Source organism: Palaemon carinicauda, unplaced genomic scaffold (genome assembly GCF_036898095.1).
Source record: "Palaemon carinicauda isolate YSFRI2023 unplaced genomic scaffold, ASM3689809v2 scaffold27, whole genome shotgun sequence".
Classification (NCBI taxonomy): Eukaryota; Metazoa; Arthropoda; class Malacostraca; order Decapoda; family Palaemonidae; genus Palaemon; species Palaemon carinicauda.
The window spans coordinates 477,960-505,339 of record NW_027170351.1 but is presented as its reverse complement, the minus strand read 5'-3'; the positions used below and the strand labels follow the sequence as shown (position 1 = coordinate 505,339).

The 27,380-nt window shown below is 39.8% G+C and overlaps 2 long non-coding RNA genes across 2 annotated transcripts in view; one reads left to right on the top strand and one right to left on the bottom strand.

Moving 5' to 3' along the window:
• Positions 1-314: 314 nt before the first annotated feature.
• On the bottom strand, positions 315-8,753 carry LOC137636315 (uncharacterized). Its single transcript, XR_011043060.1, has 3 exons — positions 8,194-8,753; positions 4,868-4,941; positions 315-2,072 (listed from the first exon to the last, which is right to left on the bottom strand). It is a non-coding gene; the product is annotated as an uncharacterized lncRNA (long non-coding RNA).
• The window catches only part of LOC137636308 (uncharacterized), a 267,899-nt gene continuing 244,970 nt past the window's right edge, over positions 4,452-27,380 (top strand). The window contains exon 1 of the long non-coding RNA XR_011043037.1: positions 4,452-4,470. This is a non-coding gene — a long non-coding RNA (uncharacterized lncRNA). The remainder of the gene's footprint in view (positions 4,471-27,380) is intronic.

Below are 27,380 nucleotides of genomic sequence, written 5' to 3'. Positions count from 1 at the left end.
ACTATACAAACCTGAGCCCTTCAATAGGAGTATGCTACCAGCAAAGATAGATGCGGCTATTAACCCTTTTACCCCCAGGCTATTTAGAAATTTCCAACCCTTAACCCCCAGGGGGGTATTTTTTTCCCAGCACATTTTGCAGTCGATTTATTTTAAATTGATCTAATAGCCTTAATTTTTGTCATAGAGAGGTCAGGTTGGTCTCATTCTGTTTGAAAATGCCTGAATTTTCTCAAAAAATTATCAAAAATATGAAAAAAAAAATTTTTATAGCATTTTTTTTGCAAGGACGTACCGGTACGTCCATGGGGTAAAGGGATGGCTTTTGTGAAACGTACCAGTACATCCTTTGGGGATAAAAGGGTTAAGCCATTTCTGACATTTCCTGAAATTTTCATCAAAATTCATTTGTAACTTCTTGGGTTAAGCTGGCAACAAACAAACAGACATAGGTAAAATCACAAATTACTTCAAACTTTGTGATTTGTTCCTACACAAATACAGACCTTCCTTTAATAGGAGACTTATCCTTAGGAGGGAAGAGCTCCCTATAAACAAATTAACTGATTTACTTTCCTTGGAAATATCAAAGTATTTCAATCATGTACGAGAGCAAAAGTCATGACTCCTGTTCCATGAAGTCATGAAGAAATAGTATGCTTTCTGTAGGGAAGAGATGAAGATGCACTTGAACTCACGGACGGCTGGGTTCTAGGTACTGACCCCGGACTCATGAACCAAGGCGATGGAGATATATCCTCAAGAATGACTTATGACACAGGCCAAAATATGCAATCTCCTACCTACTTAGTCAAGGCTAGGATAGTCACGAGGCAAGAAGCCCTATCTACCGCTCGTCACCTGGGTTCGAGCAAGGTAGATTGAGGGACCTGGAAACTACTGAAATATTCCAGCAGCTTGAGCTCCCTATAAGCTCCTAATGAGTGTAGACCATTCTGGGAGGAGTCTAAACCCAATTCCCAGTTGAAAACCTGGTATTGAGGGGCAAGCAGAATCTTTTACCATGAAGATTGAGGAGCTTCCCTGATGGAGGAAGAGAGAAAAAGGTAATCTGGATGACATAGGCATGTGGCCGATCGGAAAAGATCCAAGTCATGCTAAGCTTCAATGTCGTTTACTAACTGCTGAGTAATTAGCAAAACAGGAAAATGGGCACAAAGGAGTCAACGTCTAGAATTCCAATGGGTGTTGGATGGCATCCTTAAATGCTGCCGACAAACGGAGACTGGGGAATACGGGAAATTTCTTTTTCAGCTGAATGGCAAGCCGAACGATCGATGGTGAAGACCTAACGTAAGAAGCCTCTCTGCCACGCAGTGATGTAGGAATCACAACTAACTAACTAACTGGGATTGACATTACAAAATCAAGTATGTACTGTATGTGTCTCTGGAAATTTTAAAATAAAAAGAAATTATATGAACTCGGGGAAACCATTTTTAAAACCCAATAATGGCCCTTCAACTAACACTTGAACTTAAAAAAACCACCAAAAACAAGCTATTTGTACATACGCTTTTCTGTTGACCACGATGATATGTATAGTTCTATATTGTATATATGACTAATCTACTTTAAACGTTGTTACTGACCTTTAAACACTTTATTCATTAATTATATCCAACTCATTTTGCCAGGGTTGTAACTTGCCTAGTAGTAATAATGAATAATGATATTGACAGAACAGTTTAGGTCAAACAGACTTACAGTAGATCTTTGGAAAGGAAGAATAAATTAATATCGAACATATAAATGCACCTATCAATTAATATGAAGACCCAGTTCAGTTAATATACCCACTCAGTCATTGGTCATTGAGCAGCAAAAGACACTTTTCATTTAAGAATGTATAAATTCCTCAACATAATTACCTATCATCAGTGAACTATCTAACATTCAGACGATCATGCATCGATCATACACACACAAATAAATTACAGAATTAGTAATTATAATGTGGCAAAAAGCAATGGCGTTCCTTGTAAACGAGCCGTAATTTCCATGAAACAATTCTTCAGCGGTGAACTTCGTGCGGATGTCAATACTGTAATCTGAAAAAGAAAATTAAATATTCAAGCCATGTTTTTGAAAACATTTTAAAATAATAGATATGGGAAATTTTTGTAAGAAGCATCTCTATGAACCTCCCTGGAAATTTGTATTGCTTTATAAATATTTTTGTTATTGTTACTGTATCAGCTAAAGATGGCCGATCGAATCACATTCCAGGTAATAAAAGTAAGTGTTAGTCTTTACCCAAAGTAAATCCGTAATGAGCTACTAACCGAGCTTGCAAGCGAGCAAAAAGGTACTGTCCTTCACCCAGCATACATCACCAACAATTAAAATATTTATAAAGTATTATGAACATCAGGTGAGTATAGAAATTACAAATTTTATCATTAAAATTGTTTTTATAAATCTCTAAAGTTCCATTCAAGACTTTTATTCTATAAATGTATAAGCAATATGCATTACTGAACTTGTCTATCTTCAATAATATCTCGATCATTTACTAACCCTATCTGTATAATTCATCTTCAATAACAGATTATCTAAACTTTTAAAGTTTATCTCGCTAGCTATTCCATCTTTAACAAGAAATCTATCGTGTGAGCCATTTTAAAGTCCGGAAATAATAACAACACTTGAAATAATAATAATTTTCTGGAACTAAGCAATACATTCCCCAATCAAAGGTAATACTGTACTACAAAGTCCATTAAACTTCTTTGTATCTTGGATATGATATTTTGTAATAAAGTCATAATGATTTTAATAACATACAGCAATAATAATAAAATAGTGTTTCATATCATAAAAACCATTTTCTTCAAATGTGTGTTTAGTCAATGTTAGTTAGGACGAAAACACATGACAAGAATTATAAGCTAATATATACCAAACGAAATTGGGATGAATACAAATAAGGCCTGAGCAAGCACTTCAGATGCCAATCTGAAGTGGGTCTGACTGAGAAGCTTGAATAACTGTAGGAGTTCCCCAATGGAAAGATATAAAAGGGATTTTGGCATAGGAAAAATCTATTTTTGGGTGAGATAGCCATGTCATCCTGATGGAAGTTCCCTCCAGCAACTTTCTACTGTATAATATTTATGCGATTGATATCAAAAGAGAATTACCGTCAGGTATCACAGGGTTCTAACCCCCGGAACGACTATCCGAAGATATCGTGTATAATCAGGGACGTATCCTAACATAACCATAGGTATCTGCACCCCGAATAAACCTTTCCCAGTCTAATCCTCTACGGGGAAGGATAAGTGAGGAGCCATTACATATCCTATCACCTTTCGGTGCTCCCATACGACCCTGCCGCTTCATTCCTTTTCCACAGCTTGTTTGCTTCTGTGTGATATTTTTGTGTGCAGTCTTTTCACCTTTTTTTCGAAGATTTTCTTTGTATGTCGGCTTCCTCCTCACAAACATTTTTAGGGTGAAATGAAGTAACTATGGCAAACTTTTAATAGAAGGGAAACTCCCTTCATCCTGCTAGATTAAGAAGAGTAAGCATAATACTAGAGGTTCCTGTATTATGACACCTATGACTAAACCGAACAAGAACTTCGCAATGCTCAATGTATGGACTTTGGTGAAGCAATTACTTGGAGGAAAGACCTCCTTGTCTATCACTACTGAAGATATGGGAAACTATTTTGCATTTACCTTACACAAATCTTCAGCAACACCTTACAAAATGATATAACGCTCTATTCCCCCCCCCCCATCCCCCCACGAACAAAACAGCATATGAATCGTCTAACATGAAGCTAGCATTAGTTCATATCCTGAAGAACTTTAATCCACTTTTTACACCAATGAATTCATGGTTATTTATGTGGAATTTCTAGTTCTGTTTCATCCCAGTTCCCAATATCATCTTGCACTCGTGGCAGCTTCCTGGTAGCCTGGCAAATATATGTTCACCTTACTTCTAATGACAAAATTTCCAAAGGTATTATTTTTGAGAAACATATAAGGTCTGTGTCTTCTTCAATTGCACAAAAAATAGGCTTATTGAGAAAGTCTAAAGATTTTCGGTGATCAATCTATTCTGAAGAAGTGTTTTAATTCTTTTACTCTACTTTGTTTTGAGTATTGTTCTCCTGTCTGGTCTTCAGCTGCTGATTCTCATCTTAATTTATTAGACAGAAACTTCGGTCTATTAAATTTCTTATTCCTGATCTAGATATTAATCTCTGGCACTGTCGTTCAATTAGTTCATTATGCATGTTGCATAAGATTTTTCATAACTCTGACCATCCTTTACATTCAGATCTCCCTGGACAATTCTATCCTATTCGTAATACTAGGCAGGCAGTTAATTCTAATAGCCAGGCCTTCTCCATCATGAGGCTCAATACTACGCAGTATTCTAGAAGTTTTATTCCAGCTGTTACCAAGTTGTGGAATGATCTTCCTAATCAGGTAGTTGAATCAGTAGAACTTCAAAAGTTCAAAGTTGGAGCAAATGCTTTTTTGTTGACCAGGCGGACATGAGTCTTTTTATAGTTTATTTATGACATATTTGTTTTTGATGTTGTTAATAGTTTATACATGACATGTTTGTTTTGACGTTGTTACTTTTTTTAGAATGATTTATTGTTAATTTGTTCTCTTCATTTATTTATTTCCTTATTTCCTTTCCTCACTGGGCTATTTTTCCCTGTTGGAGCCCCTGGGCTTGTAGCATCTTGCTTTTCCAATTAGGGTTGTAGCTTGGATAGTAATAATAATAATAATGATGAAAGGTTTACTAGAACTTTTCACCATGACTTCTCTTCTGTAAACTTTATTAAGAATAAAACATATTTACACTACTTACCAGGAGATATTGAAATTCTGATGAACTGCAAGTCCATATATTCAATTTGGCTCTCTTCAAATCTAACCAAAGTTCTGTGAATAAAAAGGAATACATAAATCTATGCTCATGTATAAAATCCAAAATCAAATAAGGTAAAAAAATAATAATACAAAACAAGTCCAGTAAATAGATACTACATAGGTTAGAAAATATTACAAAACACTTTACACGTTTAGAATGATTATAAAAGCAATTAGGAAAACTTGCACATTTTCAAGTAATTTGCTTTTTTCTTTACAAACCTGAGTATTATAAAGGGATTTTGACGAAGGAAAAATCTATTTCTGGGGAGAGACCAGTGACGCCCGGTGAAAAGGGTCCTTCTTTACACTTTTCTAATATAAATCTTCCAAATATACTAGAGAAAGATAAAAGCATGGAATGCAGAGGTTACAACCCTCGCGCGAACACCTTGTTGGTGTCGTGTATTTAACAAGGGCGTGTGTAAACCACTATTCACAGGCTGTCTTCCATTTAGATAATCCCTTCATCAAAGGGGAGGGCCGTGACAGGCCCTAGAGAATACAGTTGGACTACTCCACCGACACCTACTACTCGCGTTCTCCAGGTCATCCTTCTGTTTTGGACTTGCCCGCTAAGTCGTTTTTTATTTTGTTAGGCGTTTCGCAAGTGATTGTCGTTAATTCAACATGACTGACGTTGCAGTGTGCTTTCAGTGGAGCTGGATACGGCTGTTAAAAAATTGACGAGATAGCGGTTGTGAGTTAGCGGGATCGCGGGTAAGCCCCGCCAACCTGCCAGCACACTGAGCTCTTACTTTAACCTTAAAGCTATGGGGTTGCAGGTAAGCCCCGCCCACTAGACAAGCCAATGAGGTCCCACTTGGACTTTGAACCTAGGACTTTCGAAGTGGTTGAGACAGGAGGGTTGATGTGGGAAATGTAACTTAAAGAACTAATTTTGGGGGGTAGCCGACGTCAACAAATGAAACAAAAACAAAAAAGGGGACCTCTACTCTCTACAATCCTCCCAGCCTAACAAGGGACTCAACCAAGTTCAGCTGGTACTCCTAGGGTGCCACAGCCCACCCTCCCACATTATCCACCATGCTTCCGTGAGCTCGTGACTCCAACTGACTTCCTAACTTGCCGCTCGAACCTCAACATATTTTTGTTTAAATTCTACAAGTGTTTGATTTAAAAAAGAATCACATTCAGAATCACTTCCATGATATTAAATCGTAAAAAATAAAATCACTTCTATGAAATTAAATCGTAAAAAAATAAATTACAAAATGAAAAAAAAATTCTTTTCCTCTTCAAAATTTTCATAATTATATTTGTAATTTGTAATTTGTAAGCTCTGTATAGTGAGGATAAATGCAAATTACTTCAAAAGAAGCATTGCTGTTCATCAACAATACCGAGCACTTTGCCAAACTCCTTTGGAAAACTTTCAAACTAGCAACAGGTAGGTTAAAAAGCAGGCGAGTTTCTTCTGTGTATCATATCCCAGAGACGGATTGGATACTCAGGTGGGCGTCCCATGCCTCCCCGATACGTCTATGGATAACAGATTTCCCCAAGGTGAGGAGTTCCCACGTTGAGGATCGTTATGCAGCTACCAGGGTAGATCATCATCCAGTGTGGTGAATTCTTGCAGATCACGAGTGAATATTATTTATTTTCATAGCAGAATCACTGTACAGTTTTCAATTCCCCATAGTTTCAGGTTCCGAGTTAGTAAGCAGGCTAACAATTATTCAGATAATGTACTGGAAAAACGGTTATGGCATTCAAGCACTTACCTACGCTAGTCCATTTGGGTTTCCAACGGACACAAGATGCTGAACTTAAGACGACTTTATTCCGACAAGTCCAGGGCACTTACAAATACTGATGGGGGCATTAGCATGTTGCAAATACACTCTAATTAGTTAAAAACAGTCGACAACTGCAAATAAGGTTGAACAATTTACAAGAGTGACACTCTTGGAGTTGCTTCCATGAGCTCGTGACTCCAACTGACTTCCTAACTTGCAGCTCGAACTTCAACATATTTTTGTTTAAATCTTACAAGTGTTTGATTTAAAAAGAAATCACATTCAGAATCACTTCCATGATATTAAATCGTAAAAAATAAAATCACTTCTATGAAATTAAATCATAAAAAAATAAACAATTACAAATAAAAAAAATTTCTTTTCCTCTTTAAAATTTTCATAATTTTATTTGTAATTATAACTGAAACTACAAATTCTCTACATCCAGTATTCCTGTTCCAATAGAGCCAGAATACAAGGGAATGCTAGTTGCTGGCTAGTAATATCCTGCATTCCCATTCTGTAGTGGTATGCTCAGTCTGTAAGTTGTGAGAACAGATGTTTTTTCCCATTATGGGACAACTCTCAACCTTCACTACTGGCACTAAACCAAGCACAAGAAATTGGTGTGAAAACACCTCCACCGAGTATCCAGACACTTTAATGTTGTGTACAGTAAACCAATGTTTTTTCCCGATGCCTTAGATGACCGCGGAGGTAGCAGCAGTAGGGGATTCAGCATTATGAAGCTTCATCTGTGGTGGATAATGTGGGAGGGTAGGTTGTGACACCCTAGCAGTACCAGCTGAACTCGGTTGAGTCCCTTGTTAGGCTGGGAGGAACGTAGAGAGTAGAGGTCCCCTTTTTGTTTTTGTTTTTTTGTTGATGTCGGCTACCCCCCAAAATTGGGGGAAGTGCCTTGGTATATGTATGTATGTATGTATTAGACAACACTTAGAACTCACTCAAGAAGGGAGGTTTCTGAAACTACTACAACCAGCAATGTCTCTCCAACGGGAGAGAAACGGTAGGGCGTTAACTCCTGTTGGTCGGACTTCCTGGACTACTTCTACTCGTTTTCCTTCAGAAGTTGCGGAGAATACTCAGCAAAGACGACACGGGAGAAGGGAGAACTCTAAGACCTTCTCTGAATCGTGCAGGCTGATAATAACACACTCATAGGGGAGAGGCCACAACAGCACAATGACACCGAAAAGTATGTCTTTACTCTTCAGTGGCTTAAGTCAAAGCAAATGTTATGCTACCTTGGGGGTGGCCTACTCGCCACCCGCCAACTACTACAGTATTACCTCGTTAAAAGTTTAACCGGCCGTTTCCACCCTTGCCAAAGTCGAACGTTTGTATTGTGTGTAGGAATAAAAAAGGGTTTATGAAGCACAAAATATTCAAAGCTTTTTGAAAACTAACAAAAGATTAGAAAACAGAAAAGGGAACACAGTGTTTGCTTACGGCTTGTTTAAGTCATATCCACACTACTTACCACAGCATATTCATCTGAATATGATTTTTGTTGTCCATTGGGATTTCCATCGGTAATCTCTTATAGAGTGGACAGCTGCTCGATTAAGGATGACAATTTGATCCCGCCATTATGTCAGTTGAACCAATTCCTCTTCTGTATCGATGACCATTCCCAGGTACTTGGCTCTCATCACAGGTACTGTGATTCAGGGCTGCTTGACAAAAAGGGACACTAGGCTAGAATGTTGTTTAAGCTCTTCCAACTGTTTCATCTCTTATCAGCCAGTCACGTTGTATATTAAGGGCCTCAATAAACCTGGGCCCCCACGCTGCCACTGGCACAAAGTTATTTTGGAAGGGAAAATGAGTGTGGAACAGCCATGGGCTGGACATACCCTTTGCTATTCTTCCATCAGCTGAGATAACAGTGGCCATGAGTAGATTGAACTCAAGAGTTGGCAGAGTTGTACTTATCTTGGCATGAGAGAAAACCATTCTCATCTTGGGGCTTAGGATCAAAGACCGCTGCTCATCAAGCTCGGCTTCCTGTTCACGGAAATTGTTATTCTTTGCTCGTAGAAATCTGGAATTAAAAAAAGAATAATTAAAATAATTAAAATATGCTCTGAATGCTCAAGTAGCAAGCATTGAATTTTCCTTTCAAAAGGAATTAGTATTAGCTATTGATTACATTTGCAAGTTTAGACTTTTACCGAGCACTCAGTTAGTCTTATCAAAGCTATGCAAACTAGTTTTGAACAGATGAATAAAAAAACTAAAGAATTGAAAACAAGACCAAAAATTCAGGGGATATAATTTACAAACTCAGTATTAGTAACCCAAATATGAAAGAAAATTAATAAATATGCAATACTGTATTCCATCTGATACAAAAAAAGAAATATAAATGTTTTTTAAAAAGTATCATGTACTTTTCCTAACCTGAGACCTTTAATAGAAACATAGCATCAGCTAGCACAACGTGTTTCCTAGATGATAGCACGAGTGCTAATGTAGGACCTGAGATGTCGCCTGTTCTAACCCTCATTGCTCAAACAAGTGTGTTAAGATCTCATGTCCCGGAATGGACTCTGAGCGCAGGAAGATCTAGTTCGGGAAACGTCCTCAGCGCATCCAAAGATCTCGAGAGGTGGAAGATCTCTGGACTGGGAGCACTGGGAAGAAACAGATAAGTGGAGACCAGTGCATTTGTTCTCTGGCGACTCAAAGTAATTTTCACCTAAAGAATGGGCATAAATTCCGTTCATGTGGCTTTAAATACTGTGGTTTCCAAGGAAGTGGTTTCAAATTGCAAGGCCTCCAATCATGTTTTCAAATCATGTGGTTTAAAATTGCATGGTTTTCAATTTCTCTTCTTGTTTTGTTAAAGTTTTTTTATAGTTTATATAGGAAATATTTATTCTAATATTACTGTTCTTAAAATATTTTACTTTTCCTTGTTTCCTTTCCTCACTGGGCTATTTTCCCTGTTGGAGCCCCTCTGCTTATAGCATCCCGCTTGTCCAACTAGGGTTGTAGCTTAGAAATTAATAATAATAATAATAATAATAACAATAATAATAATAATAATAATCGTGTTACTGCTGATACGTTCCCGATCGCTGTATGAGGTCAATCCCATGGCAAACGACGATCACAGAGAAAAAGCGTAAGGAATCCTGTCTTGAGGGGAGAGAACGCAGACAGAACGTTCTTATGAAGACAGGATACTGTACACAGGAAAAACTATAAGGAAACCTAGGCGCTTGTGATGGGAAAATCTTGTATTCCGTACAAGCAATGAAAACGATCATAGGTTTTTCTTTCAACGATATCATAGAATGGAGATTCTAGAAAGAAGCAGTAATCAGAATGTACAAAGATTTTCTTGGTAATCCCGGTGATTCTCTCGACGTTCTTCTAAACGTTGGCGTCACCGAAGTGTCCTGGGAATCTTCTGGGGTAGGTAAGGAACGAGGAGGTGCTAAATATAAAAATTTAGAATGTCCCAGGAAGCTGTTTGTATATCAAATTGTTTTCAAATAAAACTGTTAAATTTTGGCCTAGGGTAAGCCTAACCTGACTCCAATCCCTAAGATTTCCAACTACAAAAGTCAACAATTAGTCCGTTTCGTATGAAATAAACACCAGGCTATTCCAAATGTCATTTTGCTTATTGTGTTAAATGACATATTGTTTTATTACAGTATTCTTTTATCTTATTATCTTATCCTGCCCATGGGATCACTCAACTGAGATGACGCAGTCTGTTAACATCAATGTGCTTTTACCGCTCACTGACTGAACACTTCTCCTGAAGGAAAGGCACGAGGACAGCTCTCATCATCCTGCAGAAGGGTGCCTGTGTTCAGTTTCATACGAGTCCGAGCAGTGATAGCAATTGTGAGAACACCCGTACCATATATCAAAACGTATTCTCTTGGAAGAAAACTTTCCCAATAAGAAACCTCTTCGTGCATACAAGGTGGGAATGTACTATACTGAGATCATCTTCCCAAGTGGTAATGTTCTTGGTACTCCTTGCGATTCTTTCAACGTGTTTCAAAACGGAGTCCCCGAAGTGCCCTGAGAATATAGTGGGCTAGAAGAAGAATGAGGGTTGCTTCTTTCCTAATATCCCTCTTACAGCAGCTAAAATCAAAATAAAAGCCCAGTGGCTTGTAGGGTGAGCAGTAACTACCGCCATCTCATTGAAATTTTAATACAGTAGCTGTATCCAGCTCCGCTAATAACAGAGGTTTGTAACAAAATAAATCTGCATTTTGGTGTTCTTTAAGATCCTACGTCATATAAAATCATATACAGTATTCAAGGGTTGTAAGGACATCGCTGCCTCCGACATCCAGCATTCTCATCAAATTCTCCATTTCATTTAAATTCTCCTTTCGCCCCACTGTGGCTAACTGTATATATTTGTTCCGCTCCCTCAGAGCTACAATTTCATGTATTTATCATTTCACTACATATTTCTATTGACTTGTATTTCAAGTATTTGTACGTGTGAAAAAACACACATTTTGTGGCGGTTGGTTCAAGCCAGATTGGCGCCAGCGCGCATGCTACATTGCCCTCCGCACCTTGTATTATATTCTCGCACATGTTTGAATAAACCGTCAGTTGTTGTTGGTGATAGCTCGTCTCACTGTCCTTACAACTGGTGACACCGGAGTTGAAGTAGCATCAGCGGTTTTGGCTTTGCCATTAACGGACTTATTACAACCGTGCTACCTTCTTTCACTCCGTTACCTTAGGCGTGAGCTTCGGCCTTAGGTGTTCCCACACCTCGGTGCGTTTGTAAGGCAGTAGGATGAGCTTAACCGACATCTCAACTTCCCATCACACCCAGCAGTCTCGCCTCCACGCCCAAAGTCAAACTGCCGCCGTTTTCTCAACACAACACCGCTTCCTGGTTCCTTTCCTGAGAGCAGACGTACTCTTCCGAGTCGCTAGGCTCAGCGACTCCTGCGCCAAGGCCGACATCGTTCTCACCTCCATCCCAGAGGAGGTATTCGACAACATTTCCCCATGGCTCGACGCCCAGGCTGGCCAAGTTTCCTACGACGACCTGAGAACGAAATTAATCGGTATCTACTCACTCTCCGTTTCAGCAAGGGCACAGAAAGTCCTGGATCTCGCCGGCAAACCCATGGGTGACACCTCTCCTGTCGAGGCGTGGGACGAGTTGATCGGCCTGCTAATGCTTCCCGAGACCGACAGCAACGGCCGACGGCGCGAGATTAGCCTATCTCGCAAGATTTTCCTTCGACGCCTGCCGCAGGACGTAAGGGCCCAATTGACGGACGCCGACACACTTCCGATGAACAAACTCCTGTCGAAGGCTCAGAAGCTCCGCGAGGCCTCCAAAGCATCCCACCTCGGGGCATCATCAGTATCATCTTCGTTCTCCTCCTTCAGCTGCTCTTCCATAGACTCTTCAGCAACGCCTCCTGACGACGAGGACGAGATCAACGCTCTGGCAAGGAGGAAACCACCACAACCGACACGTCCGAGCACTAGGCCTAATCCAGCGTGTTGTTTCTACCATCAGCAGTTCGGCAGCGATGCCAAGAAATGTGGGGCACCATGCAATTTCCCTAGAAGATGACGCCAGAAGAAACCACCTACCACCATCGCAGCTGCAGGAAACCAAAGCAAGAATGGTTTCTATATCCTCGACACCGTCTCCAACCATAGACTCATGGTCGACACTGGCGCTATGCAATCAACGTTCCCTCCGTCACAAGCCGACCTAGACCGTGGTCCCAGCAAAGACGCCCCCTCGCTCATCGCCGCCAACGGGTCTCCCATGCGGTGTTATGGGACTAGGGTCCTCAGGATATCTATTATGGGCCGTTCGTATTTCTGGCCCTTCGCCATCGCTGACGTCAGTCGTCCCCTTCTCAGTGCAGATTTCCTCGCTCACCACGGACTACTCGTCGACGTTGCTGGGAAACGCCTCATCGACACAGAAACCTACCGGTCCCACGCCCTAAGAGCCACCCCTGCCACAATGTCCGTATCCGCTGTAATGACGCAGCCCTACGCCGACCTTCTGCAAGAATTTCCTGACGTTTTCAAGCTCGAGCTCTGTCAATCGCCTGGATCCCCCTCCAAGCACGGGATCTACCACCACATCACGACGACGGGACCTCCTACACACGCCAAATTCCACCGCCTCCCGCCCCAGAAGCTGAGGGACGCCAAACGCGCCTTTGAGGACATGGAACGCATGGGTATCTGTAAGAAAGCATCGAGCCCCTGGGCATCTCCCCTACATATGGTAAAGAAGCCTGACGGGACCTGGAGACCTTGCGGCGACTACAGGCACCTCAACCTCATCACAACACCCGACCACTACCCTCTGCCCAACATGCAAGACCTGACGAATGCGTTGCATGGCGCGAAATACTTCACCAAGATGGACCTTCTCAAGTCTTACTTCCAGGTCCCCGTATTTCCAGAGGACATTCCGAAAACTGCCATTGTGACACCGTTCGGATCCTACACCTTCGCATACCCAACCTTCGGTCTACGCAATGCGGGGGCGACCTTCCAACGCCTAATGGATAGCATCCTGGGTGACCTACCATTCTGCGTCTGCTATGTCGACGACATCCTGATATTCTCAAGGACCAAGGAGGAACTCCAGAGGCACGTCCGTGCCGTCCTCAAACGCTTGCAGGAGAATGGCCTGGTCGTACGTTTCAACAAATGCACGTTCGGCGCCGAAGGAGTGGACTTTCTCGGTCATCGCGTGTCCTCGAGTGGGGTAAAACCCATGACAACCAATGTGGACGTCATCAGAAAGTTCCCGATACCTACGACCACCCACCAACTTCAGGAGTTCCTGGGGATGGTCAATTACTACAGGCGCTTCATCCCCAACATCGCACAGACCCTGACACCCCTCGACGAAGTCCTGAAGGGAAAGGCGAAGAAACTTGAGTGGGGTTCCCCACAACAACACGCATTCACCCGGACAAAGGACGCCCTCGCAAACCCCACCACCCTGGCTTGCTTCGACGACAACGCCCCTCTGCGACTGACGACCGACGCCAGCAACGTCGCCTGTGGGGCTGTGCTGGAACAGCTCGTCGATGGTTCTCCTCGACCACTGGCATTCTTCAGCAGAAAACTGAAACCCGCTGAAACAAGATACAGCACCTTCGACAGGGAGCTCCTCGCCGTCTACCTCGCCGTCCGCCACTTCAGGCACATCCTGGAGGGCACACCCTTCACCATCGCGACGGACCATCAACCCCTCGTACACACCTTCACAAAATCGACAGACGCATGGTCCTCCCGACAACAACGTCATCTAGCAGCAATCGCCGAATTCGGGTGCACCATAAGCTACGTTCCCAGAAAGAAAAACCCAGACGCTGACGCCCTTTCAAGGATTGAAATCGACGCAATCCACCTGAGAATTGACTACGCCAACCTCTCATCCGAGCAGCGCATCAACCTAGAGGCACAGAATCACCTGACGGGGCCATCTGTGCTCAAGATAACTGCAATTCCCCTCGGGCCGGCAGGAGTAACTATCCTCTGCGACACCAGCACCGGCCGCCCACGTCCCTGGATTCTGGCTTCCTGCAGAAGAAAAATATTCGACTTCATCCATGGACTTTCACACCCCTCGGGACGCATCACTGCTCGCCTCCTGTCTGAAAAGTTCATCTGGCCAGGGATCAAAAAGGACGCCCGGGAATGGGCGAAGACATGCATCAATTGCCAGACGAGCAAGATCGGCCATCACACCAAATCGGGGATAGGTGATTTTCCCCAACCGAAAAGACGTTTCGGTCACATCCACATCGACGTCGTGGGACCTTTGCCGCCTTCGGAATCTGCTCGCTACCTGCTGACAATCATCGATCGCTCCACGAGGTGGTTGGAAGCATTACCGATGACCAAAGCTACAACCCAAGCATGCAGCGAAGCCCTTTTGTCGAGCTGGGTGAGCAGATTTGGCATTCCTGACGACATCACGATGGACAGAGGCCCCGCTTTCCTGTCAGGGATATGGCTCGCTCTGGCAAACCTGATGGGAACGACACTCCACAGCACCACAGCATACAACCCCGCAGCAAACGGCATAGTCGAACAAACTCATCGCGCCCTCAAGGCGTCCCTGATGGCGAGCTGCACCGACGGAGAATGGAAATCATGACTTCCTTGGGTACTTCTCGGCCTTCGCACCGCCCCTCGCGCAGATGGCGAGCCATCGCCCGCTGAAAAGGTTTACGGAGAGGCACTCGCAGTTCCCGGCGAATTCTTTCCCACATCAACCGACGACATGCAGCTGGATCATCTTAGGGACATCGCCAGGAAGTTCAGGCCATGTCTTAAAACTTACCAGGACAGAACTAAGCATTTCAAGCCGAGGAACCTGGACGACTGTGGCTATGTTTTCGTCCGTGTCGACACCCATCGACAGCCGCTAACGAGACCCTATCGAGGCCCCTACCAAGTAATCAAGAAAATGACGAAAGCCTTCCTTCTCGACGTGCATGGCCAAGAGGACTGGGTCTCAATAGACCGCATGAAACCGGCGTTTCTCAAAGGAAGCGACACTGCCTCCGCGGGACCTGGCAGATCCAGAGTGCCACCTCTAAACAAGGCACCCAATGAGAAGAAAAGCAACAAACGACGACGAGAGGTAGCGATCCATACGCCGACCACCGACGCGCCCTTCGTTCAAGAACAAGAGGAACCCTCCGGCGCCCGAAACGATACGAAGACTAACCTCATCAGCCTTCTACGCCGCCTGATGTCTTGGGGGGGGAGTACTTGTAAGGACATCGCTCCCTCCGACATCCAGCATTCTCATTGAATTCTCCATTTCATTTAAATTCTCCTTTCGCCCCACTGTGGCTAACTGTATATATTTGTTCCGCTCCCTCAGAACTACAATTTCATGTATTTATCATTTCACTACATATTTCTATTAATTTGTATTTCAAGTATTTTTACGTGTGAAAAAACACACATTTTGTGGCGGTTGCTTCAAGCCAGATTGGCGCCAGCGCGCATGCTACATTGCCGTCCGCACCTTGTATTATATTCTCGCACCCGTTTGAATAAACTGTCAGTTGTTGTTGGTGATAGCTCGTCTCACTGTCCTTACAGTGTCTATTTTGCACCAAGAAATACTCTATTATCTATTATTGATGCCACTTTGCCTATATATCTCCTTCATGCACTTTACACCAAAAGAAACAGACTTAAGAAGTTCTTTCATTTTGTAAGTAATTTATTTACCATGATGTGTAAAAGTAATTTTCATTACCACGGCTACTGTGTAACAATATACGAGTCAAAACAAACTTACACTACTTTATTGACAGCCCGCCCGTCAGGTAACCCATCGTAAATGTTCAAAATGTTTGTTTTTTTCATTGATACCTCAGATCAAATAAACTATTATGACCAAGCTGACACAAGTAGTGCTCAAAAACAGTATACTGTCCGTACAAATGAAGTAAGTTTATAAGAAGCAATACTGTACAGTATTTACTAAAACCTATTCTTAACTTTGATAGTAATGAAAGGGTAAGATTTATGCCTGCTGTTGTTGCTTTATAAAAAGCATTACTGTATAAGAAAACAGTAGCAATAGAGCACATTTTGCTATGAAGAAAAAGGCTAGGATTGTTAAGAATTTCCTTCAATTCTTCAATTTGAAATATGTACTGCAGCCATCAAACAAAACTTTACACTGGGTATCATAAAACCATGCAATATTATTGACGAGGTTTCAATTTCATACCATAGGCCTGTAAAGGTCTGGCTACTATTCCCCACATCTATCTTTAGATATAACCTTCATCTTCGATCTAACACATCTTCAATTCTATACTTTTATAAGTTACTAAAACAATCTTGTGCACAACTGAAATCTCATGGTAAACTTCTAACCCAACCTAGGGGAGCAACACCACTTGCCTAACCTGACTAGGATGGGTGCCCCATTCTTACACATTGTTCATTAAACTCTGAACAGTGAAGTTAGACCAATCTTCTTAGTTCTATGATAATCTTTGATAGCGTCTCCTTTCATATATAGATTGGCTGGTGACAATTACAGCATAGTTTATTGCTACGTAAACAGATAACAGGTGGTAACAACTCCCTAAGTAACTCTTTCTTACCTACGCTACACATAATAAGCATAAACGGTCAGTTATATTAAGACAAAATTTAAAATAGGTAACAAAATATTCAAACATAGCCCACCACGTACATTAGTAACCGTGACTAATACGCTTATGTGCGATGTGGAATTCGGGATATAGGACCAAGCATTGGGGCCAAGGGAAGTTATTTGGTGGTAACATCTCATATAAGTTTACCCAAGCACCTTTTTTAGATAGTTTGTGGTGTATGTATGATGGCCACAAGCCACTTAACTCCCTTATTTTCAACCCTATCACAAACTCGTATAGAATAAAAACTGTTCAGAATGTTTTAAATACCGCAAGTAAGTACTTACCAGATGGATAGAATGAGCTCTGTACACACACGCACTTTTTCGCTCCAGTAGTTCCTAGAACGTTTTGATCAATTCAGCAGGGTGGGGTAACTTAAAACGACCCAATCAGACCCCACTTGACGGGAAATTGCCAAAGGGTTTTTTCCTACAGGTAGTAGGTTGGCCACCCGTTAAGATACTACCGCTAGAGAGTTATGGGGTCCTTTGACTGGCCAGACAGTACTACATTGGATCCTTCTCTCTGGTTACGGTTCATTTTCCCTTTTGTCTACACACACACCGAATACAGTAGTCTGGCCTATTCTTTAGACATTCTCCTCTGTCCTCATACACCTGACAACACTGAGATTACCAAACAATTTTTCTTCTCTCAAGGGGTTAACTACTGCACTGTAATTGGTCAGTGGCTACTTTCCTCTTGGTAAGGGTAGAAGGGACTCTTTAGCTACGGTAAGCAGCTATTCTAGGAGAAGGACACTCCGAAATCAAACCATTGTTCTCTAGTCTTGGGTAGTGACATAACCTCTGTACCATGGTCTTCCACTGCCTTGGCTTAGAGTTCTCTTGCTTGAGGGTACACTCGGGCACACTATTCTCTCTTGTTTCTCCTCCTCCTTGTTTTCTTAAAGTTTTTATAGTTTATATAGGAAATATTTATTTCAAGATTGTTGCTGTTCTTAAAACAATTAATTTTTTCCTTGTTCCCTTTCCTCACTGGGCTGTTTTCCCTGTTGGAGCCCCTGGGCTTAAAGCATCCTGCTTTTCCAACTAAGGTTGCAGCTTAGCAAATAATAATAATAATAATAATAATAATAATTAGAATTCAGTATTTCAAAAATTGAACAGGGTACTGTGAGCATCAAGCATGAGTCGGAGATGTCCATTCTTAGCCCTTAAGACGCAAGGATGGCAACGCATCACTCCAAGAGCGACGAAGTTCGGCCTGATACTTGTGAATGATTTTCTAAACCAATCAATCTAAAACTATCGAGTGTTACGGACTTTACCGGGCAAAAGGAATTTGCATAAGACAAGGCTTGTAGGTTAGGTTAGGTTGGGAAGTTTAAATCAGGTGGTGATCTTGTGTAGAGTTTTTACACAACAAGGAGCAGTTTTTATAGCATAGCGGTCATGCCTTAACCCTTTTACCACCAGGCTATTTGGAAATTTCCAACCCTTAACCCCCAAGGGGGTTATTTTTTCCCCAGCTTATTTTGCAGTATATTTTTTTTTAAATTGCTCTAACAGCCTTAATTTTTGTCATAGAGAGGTCAGGTTGGTCTCATTCTCTTGGAAAATGCCTGAATTTTCTCAAAAAAATTATCAAAAATATGAAATAAAAAAATTTTATAGCATTTTTTTGCGAGGACGTACCGGTACGTCCATGGGGGTAAAGGGATGGCTTTTGTGAAACGTACCAGTACGTCCTTTGGGGGTAAAAGGATTAAGAGGGGTTCACACAGTCGAACGGTTTGTCGAACCCCACTGTTGCACCTGCCTGATAAAAACGGTTCAAAGAGGTGGTCAAAGCCACAAATGCATAAGGTTTGTGGACAATAAAACCCTGCCCACAAAAATACGGGAAGAACAGGCTTTCTTTGAACACCCAAATACGCCATTCACACGTTCGAACATCACTCCAAACAAATGTCGATGAACCATTCGGCCGTGTAAACCCACCTTTACAACAACTGGAAAACGTGAAGAAAATTCGGTAATTTTGTATATTATTCCATGGTGTGATTTCGCACAAGAAATATATGATTTCCTATAGCAAATAACGTGATTTAACCGATTTTGATGATCATTTCAATCGCAAACAAACAGATCAACTAATTCGGTTAGTTATAAGTTGACGAATTGTTTGATGTTATTACGGATGAAGGTAAAATGGAATGAATGATAAATGATATTGAATGGGAATATAAAATGAGAAAATAACACGGTAATAAAAAGAGTAATTGGGGAGAGGAAACTCCTGCGCAGGGGGGGGGATATATGCGCAGGTCGGAAGCTGGTGTGAACGAACGTACGTACAAATGGGAAAGGAAATAACCAAACAAATAAACCCAATATAGGAAGGTAAAATGGAATGTATGATAAATAATATTGAATGGGAATATAAAATGAGAAAATAACACAGTAATAAAAAGAGTAATTTGGGAGAGAAACTCATGCGCAGGGGGTTATATATGCGCAGGTCGGAAACTGGTGCGAACGAACGAACGTACAAATGGGTGCTAATTTTAGCAAGAAATGCTAACATTTGATCTACATCAGGTATGGAATGCTAACATCTAAACTACATCAGGCATTGGCAGCACTGGTTACTGTATTACTACAAGAAATAACCTTTGAAACGGCTCCTCCCAAATATATCCAGTTATACTGATTTGTATTTTCCTACGGTTATAATAAATACAAGAAGGAAATGTATAGAGAAGAAAAGGACTGATTTACCGTTATATATCGGTTCCCCAATATGTTTTCCCCACCCAAAACCCTGAGTTCCCACTGGGGGTACCCCATTATCGGAGGATATAGATGTATATATATTTCTGAAACTATTAATTTGCGACGGGAACGAGTTATTTTCGAAGGGAGCGTAATTTTTCCTATAAGAAAAAGTAGTTGGAATCCCAGGTTACATTGCCATGTAATAAACTACAATGAAACTGAAAATTCTCCCATTTTCTATGCACGAGGGAGGAAATGGCCGCTGATATACAAAGGCTCTTAAATCTTTACCCATGGACTGTTTAAGGTACTTCAAGGTATCAGGAGTTGGAATACATTAAACTAGAGGAGTTTAGGTTAACAGGGGTGTTAGGTTAGGTAGGTTAGGTAGGCAATTCCTTAAAGAAGTCCATGGTTAAGCCTACTAGCAGCTATTGATGATGCACATTCGATACCACTTATTGCATAGGATCTATGGGCTATTTCAGTTAAGAAATGACGTAAAATGTCTATAATAAATGTCTAAATGTCTAAAAATCTTACGTAATGAGGTAAAGGTTATCTCCCAAAGGCTTCCACACGCCCAGTCTAGCCTCAGAAATGAAGCCATTATTGGGTCTAATGGCTTCATTGATTATAAAATCCCTTACAATTCCTATTTACAATATATCCTACGTTATTATGCATGTAATTTTATCAATATAAACGATAGGTTAACCATAAAATAAGTTAAATAACGCTTACCGAGTTAGCGTAACTTTTTCACTTTTCATATTTAAAATTGAGTCACGTGACTTTGTTTACATTATTAAAGAAGCTTTGCACTTGCGCAGTTCTTCTTCTTCTTGAGTGGCCGCAAACTTATTTTGCGGAGTGAGCAGTTATTCTTTACTTTTTATATATTTCTTCCTTATATAAGATATTTCACATTATTTTCTTATTTTAATCTTCGTATGGCTGTTAAAATTCTTTTATCTTTCTTTAGAAATGACCAAGTTAAGGTTTATGAATGGTAATGTTAGAAGAGATACGTGAGCTTAACACTTTTAGGAAGAAGTCATAGTAATAAGGACAAAATTGCTTATGATAAAACTTAAAAGAAAATTATATAAAATGGGAAAGAAAATTATATGTTTTGTGGGTTGTGCAGTGAAGCATATGATACGACAAAGCATTTATTTATCTATAAAGAACTAAGAAAATTTAGATGCAATACCAAAATTCAGAAAATTTTGAAGCAGTAGCATAGAATTAAAGAATTTAGCATTAAAAAACAGATATATTGCCTAATATCTTATTACCATTAACATTATTACTTGCTAAGCTACAACCCTATCTGGAAAAGCAGAATGCTATAAGCCCGAGGGCTACAATAGGGAAAATACCCCAGTGAGGAGAGGAAATAAGGAAACTACACAAAAAGTAATTGAAAATTAAAATGAAATAGTTTAAGAACAGTAACAGCACGAGAATAAATATTTATAAATAAACCAGAAAAACTTAAAAAAAATCTAGAGGAAGAGAAATAAGATAAAATAGTGTGACTGAGTGTACCCTCAAGCAAGAGAACTCTACCCCCAAGACAGTGAAAGACCATGGTACAGAGGCTAAGGTACTGTCCAAGACCAGAAAAAAAAATGGTTTGATTTTCTGGAATGTCCTTCTCCTAGAAAAGCTGCTATGGAAGTACACAAGTTGTACTCTCTGTTCAAGAGGTAACTAATGGCAGTGAACTTTCTGCATGAGTACAGATCTTTGCACTTACACATCTAGTACTCTGGCCACCCTTATGGTTCCTGATTCCTAACTACTCACTGCAAAAAAGTTTGACGGGAGCAAAGCTTCTAAACTTATATTCAGTAATCCAATTGAGCCATTTTTTTGTCAAATAAGCAAGTCTTAATAAAAGAGCTTTAGTTTTAAGCTTATCCTAATGTACCTTGAAATCAGATGGGATATATTTTGTCAGTTTTGGCCACAATTATTGTATTTCTAAACTCTTATTTCAGATTTATGGCCTGACTTATGCATTCTACCTAATATCTGTTAGGACTTTGCAAGATATCTACTCTTATATTGTATCCTGTTCCTTTATCTTTACTAATTTTGGGATGTAAATAAATGTTCTGCATTATTTAATTTTTCTTTGCATAGGTCACAAACATCATCTATGTATTTTTTCTCTTGATATCTTATTTTATTTTGAGCCTTTTAATTTTGTTTTCCCAATTCGTTATTATCAGGATTGCCTTATCCATATCAATTTCTCTAATATATGGATGTAGGCCATTCCCTTGTATGAATCTCATTATTTCCTTCGTTCTTTTCTTCAATTGCTCTTTTTCGTAATTCAAACCAAAATAGGAACTGACTTTTGTGGGTGGAGCTTCAGTGTCTACAAACCTTATGTATTTGTGACTGACTCCACCTTTTCGAACTATTTGGCCATCAACATATTTCTTTAAAAACGAAAAATAAATCGCTATTAATTTACTTCACAATTACAAATTCATTGGTATTATAGAAAAATGCAATATAGAATTAAAATAAAATGATAAAAATATGAATTATAAGGATAGACCTTGTGCGTGTGTAGTGAGTATATGGTTTGCTGTAATTAATTTAGAAGCAATTTCATAGAATTAGGGAATATAGCAACACTAACTAGATATGTTTCCCGGTATATTAGACAGGCCCTTGAAATTAGAAGTAAAAGTATGTAAGCTGTGCAGCCTGTGTAGGAGTTATCTAATGATAATGAATTTTACTTACTACACTTCTAGTATTTTGACCACAAGCATAGTGTTGTGGAGAGAGCAACGAGGAATCTGGAATCTAAGCTATATTGGACGTCTCAACGTCGAAGTTTATCTCAATTTTATAAATTGATTGAGTAAAATATCAAAACAAAAATTGTTTTACTTAATAAAGTATCACCTATGAATACAAATGTGTTATATTTTAAAGGATACGACACATTAACTGATATGAAATCGAAATCCAAAGTAATTTACAATAGTTTATGATTAAATGATAAAGAAAACGAATAATATGGAGGGAGAGAAAACCATTTTTATTGGGGGGGGGGGACTAAATTATATTTGCTACATATTGGAGTTTCTCCATTACATTATATGGGTCTCCTAACTACTTTTAGACGTCAATGACTGCGAAAATATTATGATTTTTAGATTTTTTATCGTTAAAAAATAATTTGAACAACACTGCAAATACTCAAACCAAAGCAGTCACAGTAGACTTTACCTTACCTAACGTAGATGACAGGTCGGTATTATTGTAGTGTATTACACGGCAATGTAACCTTGGAAAAGCACGATGCTATAAGCCAAAGGGCTCCAACAGGGAAAAATAGCCCAGTGAGGAAAGGAAACAAGGAAATTAATACATTACAAGAGAAGAATACAATAAAAATAAACTATCTTGAGAACAGTAACAGCATTAAATTAGATCTTTCATATATAAAAACTTAAAAACAAAAGGAAGATAAATATGATAGAAAGGCGTGCCCCAGTGTACCCTAGAGTAAGAGAACTCTAATCCCAGACGGTGGAAGGTCATGGTAGAGGCTATGGCAATATCCAAAGACAAGAGAACACTGGTTTGATTATGGAAATTTGTTGTGTCCTTCTCTTAGAAGAACTGCTTACCATAGCTAAAGAATATCTTCTGGCCTCCATCTGGAACTATCTCTATAGTCCATTTCTTTTAGCGATGCAGATTTGCACCGACTCGCAGCGGTGCCCTTTTAGCTCGGACAAGTGTCCTGATCGCTGATTGGTTGGACGAGATAATTCTAACCAATCAGCGACCAGGAAACTTTTCCGAGCTAAAAGGACACCGCTGCTAGTCGGTGCAAATCTGCATCGCTAAAAGAAATGGACTATAGTTCTATGTATAAATTTGCAGCTATTACATTCCCATTTACAACCTCCATTAAGCTGTGCAGGAACTTTTTTCTTTGCAGGATTCTTGCTCTTTTCCTATCTGTCCATTAAGGCGCAAAAGTTTCATCTTTTCATGTCCCAGAAATTCCATTTGCCTCCGTATAACTTTTATAATTGACCTTTTCTTGAGTCACTCTCCTCAATACCTACTCATCTGCCACTTTCTCAGTTCATCTGACCTTCGACAATCTTGTGTAAATCACAATTCGGCTGTATTTATTTAATTTTTCAAGTTCTTGTTTAATGTCCACATCTCCCAACTATAAGTGTGGACCATACATAGATTATCAGTGCTCTAACTCTTGTCTGAATGCCTCTCCTCTTGTTTGTCAATAAGGTCTTCATACTGTTAAGAGCAACTTTTGCTATTAAGTATTCTTTTCTTTATTATTATTATTACATCTTGCATCGTGTTATTATTTACTGTACCTAAATATACAAATATATATTTGGTTTATTGTTCCTGGGTCCATGATGATGATACAATTTAGAGGTTCCAGGTTTTTTAATTCTACTACCACCAGTCTTTTATGTTTTTTTTTATTCCCAAGTTCTCACTGTCCCGTTTTACAGTAGACCAAATTATTAAAAAAAAAAAAAAAAATTATTAGAAAGTTTGGCACTGAGGAGGAACTATTGGAAATAAAGAGATGGGGATGGTGAGAAGGATTGCCTAAATATCACTACTAGAAATGAGGGCACAGTGTAAAATCCGGACGTCTGACGTCGGATGCCGTCCGGGAGAATAGAAAATCGCTTGTATCACCGGGAGAGACGCGAAAATACACCGCTTTTTTGTGACTGGTAATGTTCACTGATACTTTCTGTTATTTTCTGAATAAATGTTCGAAAAATATTGGTTTATTATTTTGTTATTAAGAATAATCTCAATCAGACGTCAACATTACACTATTCAACTCCCCGCTATTTTACCCTGTTAGGATAAAAGCCGGACGTCGCCAATCAGCAGTCACAGATAAGAATTCAGGAGAACATTTATTCAGGAAATAACAGAAAGCATCAGTGAAAACTACCAGTGTCAAAAAAATGGTATGTTATGGCGCCTTTACCGGTGATACAAGTGATTTTCTATTCTCCCGGACGGCATCCGACGTCTGGATTTTACACTGTGCAAGAAATGAGGGATATTCAAGATCTAAGAAGAATGAGGTATAACTTAAGAAGTTCAAACTTGCAGAAAATGTTATGTTGAACAGGTTGACATAAGTCTTTTTATAGTTTATAAATGAAAGATCTTTTAATGTTGTTACTGTACTGTTCTCAAAATATATTTTAATTGTTCATTACTTCTCATAGTTATTTATTTCCTTTCCTCACTGGGCTATTTTTCCCTGTTGGAACCCTTTGGGAAGCACACTGCTTTACCAACTAGTGTTGTAGCTTAGCTAGTAATAATAATCATTATTTCCTCCTACGGTTATTGATGCAAAGAGCCTCAATAAGAATAAAATAATGATAAATGTAATGTAGAATGGAATGGAGGCCTGTCTGAGATACTATGGCCATGTAATGAGAAGAGAGATGGAAATGATCAAGAGAGCTAAGAACATGCCAGTGTTAGGGAGGAGGAGTGTGGGGCATCAGCAGATCAGATGGATGAATATGGTGAGGAGGGACTGGGGAGAAGAAGATGAAAGGAACAAAAGTAGTTAGATGGAAAAAGTCGACACAAGCGGCCCCACAAGGGTAGCCGTGACAGTAACTTACTGTATTTACGTAACTCTTTAGAGCAATTAGCCTTTAGATATCATATTAGAAATATAAAATCATTATGTAACAAAGAATTTAAGCATTATCTGGGAGGTAGCATAGATTTATCTATGAAATTTGGGCTCCATTCATAGCCTGTCCCAGGGGTCTGGGAGGGCCTTCAGTGCCCAAGTTAAACTGAAATAGAACTCAGCAGGTGAACTATGAAGGAAAAGTTAAGTAGTTGAATAGCAAAGCAAATATAAGAAAGTGGAACCCAGAGGTCAAAACATGGATCCATTTAGAAGACAAAGGGATGCTGCATTCACTCGTTTGAGATTGCCTGGAACTTGTCTCTATGGCTGCGGCTGTTAGACTATAAGTTATAGCCCACAAGAGTAGTTTGGTTCTTGTCTTCAAGAGGTACTCTTGTCTGATGTCTGATGTGGTCATTGCTTTGCAGGAGGTACTCAGCCCAAGACTACTTTATTATTTGGCAGTCTATTTAGGAAGTCCTTGGCAAGCTAAGGCCAGTTAAGAAAAAAAAGAAAATTTACTTGACCTCAAGTCTTTTCTTAAATTGCCTGTTTATATATTACATGCCCTAAGCAGCAACCTCTATGCAATGTAGGAGGTATACTAACCGCAATAGTCCCTTACAGCACCTTCAACAATGATGCGTTTTCCCTTGATGGCAGTATACTCTGATGAAGATATTGCATCACTAAATTCTTATAACAAGAAACTTACCTTAAATGTCTCATTATGATCAAGAACCAATATAACTAAAGTAAAAAATTCTTTAAACCTTACAATAAACCAAGAATATCGACAACCCATGCTTTTCCCTTGGACTATGATTCGTAGTATTGGCCATATTACCGAGCAATTTTAGAAGAATTACAGGTAAAGTTCTTTTCTTAGATTGTTGTACCTTACGTAATACACTGGCTCTTGCATTCTCCTTCTTCTTTGTCTACATCTTTTCCCTCTTCAATGTGGGGTCGATGTTTCTGGTCAGCTTTCTCCATCTACCTCTGTCCCACACCTCATCACCGGTTAATCCCTTTGATCAAAGGTCATCCTTGATACAGTCCACCCACCTTCGCTTTGGTCTCCCTCTCCTTCTCGTTCCCTTGCATTAGCAGCCCATAAATCTGATTCAAAGGGAAGGGACAAACTTGGCAGCAAGGTTTCATATTTATCTCCAAATACCTCTCATTTGGAGACTTCAATTTTGGTAATGTAAAAGAACAACAAACTTGTATATCTTAAAAAGTAGAAATATTTTTGCTCTTTTACAAGGAAATATTTGTATATGATTCTACTCCAAAAACCATAATTTCTATATCTTGGTAGAATTCTTAGTATCATTTCTGAGAACACATGTTTTTCTGCATCACGTTGTTTTAAAATCATACACAAGTACTGTATAGGAGTATACAGTAGACCTTTAAAATCTATCCATAAAAACACTTCCACGATTTCTCCAATCTGCCCGTCAGCCTTCTGCTGTATTTACGAAATTCAGTTGGGATAATTCTACGATTCAAGTGCATTGGAAATTAGTCCCTTACATTCAAATATTCATCTCCTGATCATATGAAATTGAACTGGATGGTTGAAGAACAAAATTACTGCAGGTCACGAATGGGTACCGATGACGGAATGGAGCTGTCGGAAATATTCATTCCATGCAAATGGTATTTAATTTAGTGTAGCTTTATAAGTAGTATTTCAAGTCTTGTAATTCTTGACAGTAGAACCTTTACTTTGCATGCTTTTTTGGTCAGCAATTGCCATTGTACTTCCATTAATGACATATAATATTTCACTTTTTGAATTCAATATCAATACATCACCATCCAACAGAGGATTGCAAGCATTGATATTGCTTAGTATAGCAGTAGAAAATGAGTAAGAAAAGCACTACAGTAATTAAATTTTGAATACTGCTTTCACCAACACAATAAGTGGAAGGAAAGGGGAGCAAATGGTGAATAGTCTAACTTTACATCAATAATAACAGTTCCATAAGAGGAATTCAGGTTCAAGACA